Source organism: Cyprinus carpio, chromosome B21 (assembly GCF_018340385.1).
Source record: "Cyprinus carpio isolate SPL01 chromosome B21, ASM1834038v1, whole genome shotgun sequence".
Classification (NCBI taxonomy): Eukaryota; Metazoa; Chordata; class Actinopteri; order Cypriniformes; family Cyprinidae; genus Cyprinus; species Cyprinus carpio.
The window spans coordinates 1669282-1677971 of record NC_056617.1 but is presented as its reverse complement, the minus strand read 5'-3'; the positions used below and the strand labels follow the sequence as shown (position 1 = coordinate 1677971).

Here is an 8690-nt window from a genome sequence, read left to right as displayed (position 1 = left end):
TACTATTGCGCTGATCACATGACTCAGCTGTTAACTAGCAAACACCGGACTGTGCCAGCTTCAGCAGATTATTCAGGCAGAATTATTCCTTGTCCGTTATTCGTTTTTGAAGCCATTATCCAGGTATTAGGCTTTAGGCACTCGCCTAATTATTACATTACATATTTTATTTTTACATAGAAAGTAACAGCTCCACACAATATTGTAATCCTAAAATTCACGCACTTGCAAACTCTTTGTATGCATTATGGTTAATACATGCTCGACTAGTCGATTGTTTCCGACAAGCCCTAGTACAGTATGCCAAAAATTTCGCTGTATTTATGTGCGCATGCATGCCCAGTAGATCCAAACGTATCCCTTCTAGCCTTAACTGCGCGCCTTTGTCATATCCCGAGCTTTGCGTGTGTGTGCTGCGCCAAGGCATCAATCATTTTAATTTTTGACCACAGACATAATGTCAGCAACAGCAGCATTATAAAGTAAATAAAATGTAAATAAAGTACATAAAAATAATTTGACCCTACAGCTCCAAACTCGGTCCTAGAGGGCCGGTGTCCTTTAGAGTTTAGCTCCAACCCTAATTAAACACACTTGAACCAGCTAATCAAGCTCTTACTAGACACACTAGAAACATCCAGATAGTGTTAAGGCCAGTTGTAGCTAAAGTCTGCAGGGCACTGGCCCTCCAGGATCTAGTTTGGAGACCCCTGTCCTACAGAGTTGTTACTTTGCACATGCTTTTTGATCATTACAAATAATAATGTAAAATTATTTTCTTAGAATAGGATGCTGTCTCTCGAATCACATGCATTAGTTAAGTATGTGGTCTTGAAGAGGATCCTTTTTTTCTCTCATTTGGACTCGGTCTTGACTTGGACTCGAAACTTTTGGACTTGGACTTGACTTGGACTCAAACCTCTTTGGACTCGGTCTTGACTTGGACTCGACACTTTTGGACTTGGACTTGACTTGGACTCGACAAAGCTGGACTTGACTACAGCTCTTGCTTTATCCCTAACTTCTCCTCCTTAGCCTCTCCCCTGACAGATCTGACCAGGAAGGGGCAACCGGAGAAGGTCCCGTGGACCTCCGAGACGGAGGCGGCGTTCCACCGGATAAAGGCAGCCCTCACAACGGAGCCGGTACTCCGAGCGCCCGACTTTAACTGTCCCTTCCTGGTGCAGACGGACGCATCCGACACCGGGTTGGGAGCCGTCCTCTCCCAGGTCCACGATGGCGAGGAACACCCGGTGATCTACATAAGCCGAAAGCTGACCCCCACGGAACAACGGTACGCTATGGTAGAGAGGGAGGCGCTGGCCGTCAAGTGGGCAGTCCTGGAGCTCAGGTATTACCTCCTCGGCCGCCCCTTCACTCTCATTACAGATCACGCCCCCTTGCAGTGGATGGCCCGGGCCAAAGAGACGAACGCGAGAGTGACGCGGTGGTTCCTGGCGCTCCAGGACTTCAACTTCACCGTGCAACATCGAGCAGGGACAGCCAACGCCAATGCCAAAGGACTCTCTCGGATTTGGGCAGCTTTCGCAGATGTCATCCATACTACCTTAAACCTGATGCAGTCCTTTTCTTCACAGAAGGAAAGAAGATCATCCTAGTGGAGCTTACAGTGTCGTGGGAAGAGGCATTTGAAAGGAAGTCTGAATGCTATTGAGACCCGGTGCAGGACTGTAAGGGACAATGGCTGGCAGACATGGTTGTACCCAGTCGAGGTTGGATGCAGGAACTTCCCAGCCCAGTCAGCCTGGAAGCTGATGACAGACTTTGGTCTGAGGGGAACTGAGAGAAAGAAGGCAGTGCTGACCCGCCAACAGGAGAGTGTTATGGTTAAGGGTTGAAACACTTCAGGATGGCGGGAAACCATCTGATGATACAACCTCCTGGCTAAAGGCTCCAGTCATTGCAAAATGACTGAAGGAGAAGCATTCAAAGATGTATGTTACCACTCTTAATAAACACATTTGATTCATGTCCTAAGCTCATTAATGAAGACTTCAAGAGCTGAAATAGATGTTTCATATTCAAAATGTGCACTGTTGGGAAAACAACTACTCAAATGTGCAAAAGAGAAGAAGAAAATAAAAAGGTACATGGACAGAATCACACTTTACATCAGGTTCTTCATTCCTGATCCTGGAGATACTTTACTGCAGAGTTTAGTTTCAACTCTAATAAACAAACCTGAATCAACTAATTTGAACCTTTTAGCTTTGTTGGATCTAACTTAAACTTAACAACTGATGCACCATTGAAACTAACAATCATTTGTAAATAGTTTGTAGCAACTTTAGCAATATGAAAGGAAACCCACTTAAAGAAAAAGGAAACTGACTTCTCACACTCTGTGATGTGTTTTGACAACAGCTCACAACTATATATATATTTTTTTTAATAAAAAAATAAAAATAAAAAAAACTCTGCCATTAGTGATGGGGAGGGGGGGACCTTTGGAAATAGCAGTGTTCAGTTTCAGTTTTTTTTGGTTGGGGGAGGGGTGTGTTGTTTTTTGGCGAGATTTGAGGAAGTTAACACCCCCAGAATGAGCTGATGATGTTTAAAGAAAGAGCTGTAAATATAGAATGAAAGAAAGACTGACAGAAACAAAAAAGGACTGATAAGTGTCACATGTGTCTGCTGGGACTGATCATTCTCACAGGTAAAGAAAACTGTTTATGATCTATAAGATAAAAGATGTGTGTGAACAACCATCTATCAAAACAATTTAGTTTAATTACTCGGACATAGTGTCTGGAGTTTGAATATGCACAATTTTATTTTAATGAGATTCATTAAGTCATTAAGTTGTAATCTCAAAAGTCTCTTGTAAAGATTTTCTTTATGTTATATGTTTTTTTTAGATGTATTTTTATTTGATATTTGTGTTTATGTGATCTGTGTTGGTTAGTTTATAAGAAAACAGATAATTCAACTTTTGGCTCCAAAAACTGAAATAACTTTCAGAGTATGTAGCCATAGCAACCCATTCTCTGAACATAACTGGCTCTGGAGCAGGATGAGTTTACTTCAGAGATACTCAGCACATGCGTCTCCTGTTAATGAGGGCCCAGGTGATGTGACCGATGTCACACATTATATTATGTTTTTATGTATATTTTAATATGTTTAGTATGTTTTAGTATGTTTTAATTATAAAGCACAATTGTAACATAAAGCAATGCTTATTTGTTTTTAATTTATTTATTTTATTGTCATCTCACAATATGGATCTGCATTCAAAAGGATTTTTGCAACTGAACATTTCCTGTAATTTTTAGATTGAATAAATAAATAAATAATAGAAATAATAAAACAACAACATCATACATCTTACCTTATAACAAGTGAAGCTAAATGGCAAAAAAAAAAAAAAAAAAAAAAAAATTATGGTCATATTACCATTAAGTGTTTTTATTCAATCAGTCTTTCAACAAAAAAAATAAAAAAAAAACAACTACAAAAAAAAAAACAACAACAAACAAACACAAGATGTTAACGAGAAAAAAAAAAAATAATTACAAAATGGATGATTGATATTTGACAGTTAACACATATCCAATCGCTGGCATCAGTCACAAATGTTAAACATGACTGGCAACGACTGGTTCTTAAATTCTCAGATTCAAAATTATTTATTATTTATATAAAATTTTTCTTTGAAACTTAATTTGACGTTTGAAAAAGTGCACTTTTTAAGAGTGTTAAGAAACAGTCATGGAAGTATCTCTCTTTAGGTACATTCAAATATTTTAATAATATTATATTATCTGCAAGTACCCTGTACACATTTTATATACTTTTAAGATTCAAAGTAGGGCCGACACTACAAGTGCACATTCAATACAATTAATGTCCTTATTTTTCACAAGGAAAACTTATACTGGAACAACAGTCTGGGCTATGAGATGAGAACAGAGACACATTGAGCTTTAACCACTATCCATCAACCACCTGCTGACTGACGAGAAAACATCATTAGCTTGTGAGGGACAAAGACAAACTGAACCACGGTGATCTGAACTGAAGACAGAGACTGTAACACATTTCAGTTTCATTCAGGTAAGCTCTCATCAGTGTGATTTAATGCAGATTTTAATGTGAAAGTAATATTACAAGAACCTCTCTTAATGAAGATCTGCCAGTTTTATCAGTGACCTGTTGTAGGTTCTTGACTACATTTTTTGATTTGTTCTTTTTTTTCCTATTTCGCTCTCATAATGTTATAACAAAAATAGAATCTGGTTTAACGAAAAATATCTCATGAACTATTCCACTGGAATTACATTCTTTACTGTGAGAATAATTAAAAGCAGTGAAAAACAAAACAGACCTTATTTTATATCTCTCAGAATGATGGAAAACACTTGGTTGGTTGGTGAACTCACCATAGATTTATGTTACAAATAACTGTTTTATTACAGTATTACTGAACACGACTAGCTGACTAGCATTAGTCTGAGCATACCAAGTACGCTGCATTCTCAGACTCAAAACACAGAGAAACTGATGTTCAATGATGTTTAGTATTTTTTTTTTTTTATTATTATTATTATTTATGTATTTCCTAGATACCAGTCAGTTTCAACATTTCTTTAAAAGATTTAATCTGCTACTCATCTGAGCTTTATGATTTATTCATGACCTGCCCAACACTGATAAAAATGATTCCTTGAGTTTACTTAATTTTTTCACGGTAAATGGTTGCAATCAATTTATTTTAGCTACATTTAAACAAATAGATTTAGACTAACTTTAAACATGCCAAATACTGGCTCATTTTGGATTTCATGAGAGCTACACATTCCAAAAAAGTTGGGACAGGTAGCAATAAGAAGCCGGAAAAGTTAAATGTACATATAAGGAACATTTCCCCAATGCTGTGGCAAAAAATAGTGGAGCAATATCAGAAAGGAGTTTCTCAGAGAAAAATTGCAAAGAGTTTGAAGTTATCATCATCTACAGTGCATAATATCATCCAAAGATTCAGAGAATCTGGAACAATAAGGGTAAGGGTCAGGGCCAGAAAACCATACTTGATGCCCGTGATCTTCGGGCCCTTAGACGGCACCTGCAATCACATCCAGGAATGCTACTGTAATGGAAATCATCACAACATGGGCTCAGGAATACTTCCAGAAAACATTGTCGGTCAATCCACCGTGCCATTCGCCGTTGCTGGCTAAAACTCTATAGGTCAAAAAAAGAAGCCATAATCTAAACATGATCCAGAAGCGCAGGTGTTTTTTCTCTGGGCCAAGGCTCATTTAAAATGGACTGTAGCATTTTTTTTTTCAAGGACACCCAAGATCAGGATAATATGTGATAGCATGAGTGCGTGTGGCATGGGCATACACATCTTATGCTAGGCATATGTTCGTCTCTTTCAGGGAGACCTTGCATTTTTCCAACATGACATGCCAGGACACATATGCATCAATTACAACATCATGGCTGCATAGAAGAAGGATCCGGGTACTGAAATGGCCAGCCTGCAAGTCCAGATCTTTCACCCATAGAAAACATTTGGCGCATTAAAGTGGGAAGTTTATAAAGAAAGAATGCTTGCAACAGAGGCATGTATTAGGCTTGTCAGTACATTCAGCAATACTTCAACCATATTTCAAAAACAAGAGAATTATGCAATTACTTATAAAGATGTACTTTAAACTCACACTAAACTTCATTTAATAACATGCAATCAAGTGTCTGAAAACATAACTTTTAGTTCAAACTTTTCAACAAGCACACTGGTAACCAGGGACGGACTGGGAGTGAAAAAGGGCCCTGGATTTTCTCCCAAATAGACCCACCACAACTACAAACAGTCACTACTATCTCACAATATTACAACAATTCTGTCACATTTATGGCAAATAATATCACAGAACCCATGGTGACCCTGCTGACAAAAACAATAGAAACCATCACAGAAATTCTATTGATTTTCCACTACAATACCACTACAAAAAGAAACCATCACAGAAATTCTAATGATTTCCACTACAAATACCACTACAAACAGAAAATTCCCAAAACAACATAAGAGGACAGTTATAAAGGGTTTATTAAAAATAAATAAATAAATAGTTATTCCAAATTGTACCATAAAATAACCGGTAACTTTTAACCGGTTAAAATTTTAAGAAAAGGGAAGAGTTAAAAGTATCAATTATTATATTAATTTAAATAATTAGGCTAGTATTAGTCAATTATTATATTAAATTACATAAATATATCTTAGTGTCTTAATTGTTTAGATTTTTATAATGCATTAGCTTTCTGTCGAACCACTGGTTCACATTTAAAAATATGTAGCAAAAATAACATATGGGCTTACTGAAAAAGCAAACTCGTTCTCTGCCAGCAAGTTTCACTTTCGGAACTGCAGAAATATAGTCTAGCAGTTTCCCCTGTAACAGTAGCACAAAGCAGCGCCTGACTCTGAAACGTGCAGCGCTCAAGTTATTCAGTGAAGTCATAGCATTTGAAGTTTAATCTACATACTAATCTATATCGCAATTTTTGTCTTTCTGTCCCCAAATTTAAGACCTCTAATAATTAAGACTTTGTATTATTTTAGAGTTTACATTGCCTTAAATTTAAACGATTTAACTGAAGACGGAAACCCTAAGAACATAGCTCAGTGCAAACATTTCTGTCATGCATTTGGCAAAAAGCTTTTGTTGACAATGCATTTTACCTTTAAAATTTGAGGCAAGTGCAACTCTGGCATCCCTGTTGTTTGTGTGTAGTGGTGTGATGACGAATTAACAGATTTCCAAACACTCCAAATATATAAGTATCCCCTTGAACTTGGTAAAAAGATCATCTGTTTACCATCTTGACTGGAAAATGCTGTTTTCATGGTCAGTTTTTCATTTATTATTTGCTAATGTTAGTGAATGTTTATATTAGAGTGCACGGCCTACACTGAAATTAATACAGGGAGCGGCTGGAAACTAGAGATCTCTCCTGGTTGGAGATAGTTTTAAAGTGAAAGCAGTCTTTACGTGACTCACATTTCAAATACTTTGACATTGATCATCCGAGTCTAAAATGATCCAGCGGGCCGCGCTAAAAGACATTGTGGGCCGTATATAGCAGTTTCAGTTTCTTATAAGCAAAAAATAGATTGCATTGGCCCCTTTTGTCGGCTGTCAACGTCATTTAATTGGACACTTTCTTTGATGATGAACCAGTATGCACACGGCCGTTGGATGGACACTTCTCCAGAACATCCAGATGGCCAGTCCGCCCCTGTGTAACTGCTGATTATGAACAGTTTGACAGTTTCTCTGGTACAGAAGTTACTTGCATAATCCGCACAATTAATCATGGGATGCAGGAAAAATTTGAACAGTTTGCTATTTTTAAGAGAGACATTTCCCAGGACTGTAATTAATCTAATGAAGACTCTAAATCAGTGTGTATGAACAGGTTTAATTGTGGGTATAGAGGCCAATGGAATTGTTAAATACATTTAAAAATACAGAATCAGCCACACAAATCTCTGAATTAAAATGTGTTAATTTCTTAGGTTAAAGCAGGGGATATATGATAAAAATAATTATTAAAAATTAAAATGTTTACATTTTTGTATGTGAAGTTATTTGCAGATGTCTTTTCACCAACTCCAAGTGTCTTAGGTGAAGGAAGTACCAATAAATGATTCTTTAAATCTTAGCAGCTACAAAAATTATCAAGATTTGAATTTGGAGGGTTTAAAACTGGTGCATAAAAAGTCTGCGGTGTGTGTTTTTCTGGATTCACTGATCTCTGATTTAACTATGACAGTGTAACCATGATTAATTAGAGCAAGTAATTTCCATTAAAGAGAGCTGTAAATGTATGAAACAGCTATGTTTTTGAATTATTCACACTATCACTCAATATCTGTTTCTTTTTCTTTCAGCAACATGAACGGTGAAAATCAGAACTTGAAGGGTAAATACGGTGATCATCCTACTGATTATGTCCCTAATAAAACTCGATATGATTCTTCAGAAATCAGAATCAGTATCTTCTTCATCGCTAGTGTTTGTGTGGGTCTTCCAGCTCTGGTTTGGGCTTTTCGTCTTCTGCACCTTCACAGAAAGATCAGAGGCCGAATCTCAGTCTTCATCCTCCTCCTCCTCCTCAATGACCTGATACAATTGCCCCTTTATCTATATATAGTGACAGATATACTGGCAAAATACAGATACTTTATCCATGTGCTTTACCAGTTTTGGTTGGGATTACATTGGTGTGGTTTTCATCTGCATCAGCTGGTGGCTCTGGAGGGGGTTTTGACTCTGAAATATCCGCTTTGTTCTGCTCGTATTTTCTCACTGCCCTGTTACATCATAATCTCCATCCTTGTGCTTTTTTTTTCTATAGTGAGTGCATTATTTCTTTTTCTTTAATGTTGTGTTTGTTCTTATAGTTTTTTATATGTGAGTATTCAGTCTCAGCACAAGTTTTGTTCCTCTAATCGTATTGGCTGTAACATCTACAATCACCTGTAAAGCCTCTTCCACTCCTGTCAGCAAAAACATACGTTCAGTGTTCACTGTTGCTATTCTTACATTTGTTATGCTGTACTTACCTTTCTTATTGATCATCTGTGTGAATTTGTTTCCTTTACATTCATATGTTGACTCTTGTTTGGTAATGTCTTTCTGTTTGATGAA

The 8690-nt window shown here is 37.2% G+C and overlaps 1 long non-coding RNA gene across 1 annotated transcript; it reads left to right on the top strand.

Moving 5' to 3' along the window:
- The first annotated feature begins 2533 nt into the window (after positions 1-2533).
- Positions 2534-8410, top strand: LOC109112010. The gene is made up of 3 exons (XR_006157637.1): positions 2534-2677; positions 3888-4077; positions 7931-8410. It is a non-coding gene; the product is annotated as an uncharacterized LOC109112010 (long non-coding RNA).
- Positions 8411-8690: the final 280 nt, after the last annotated feature.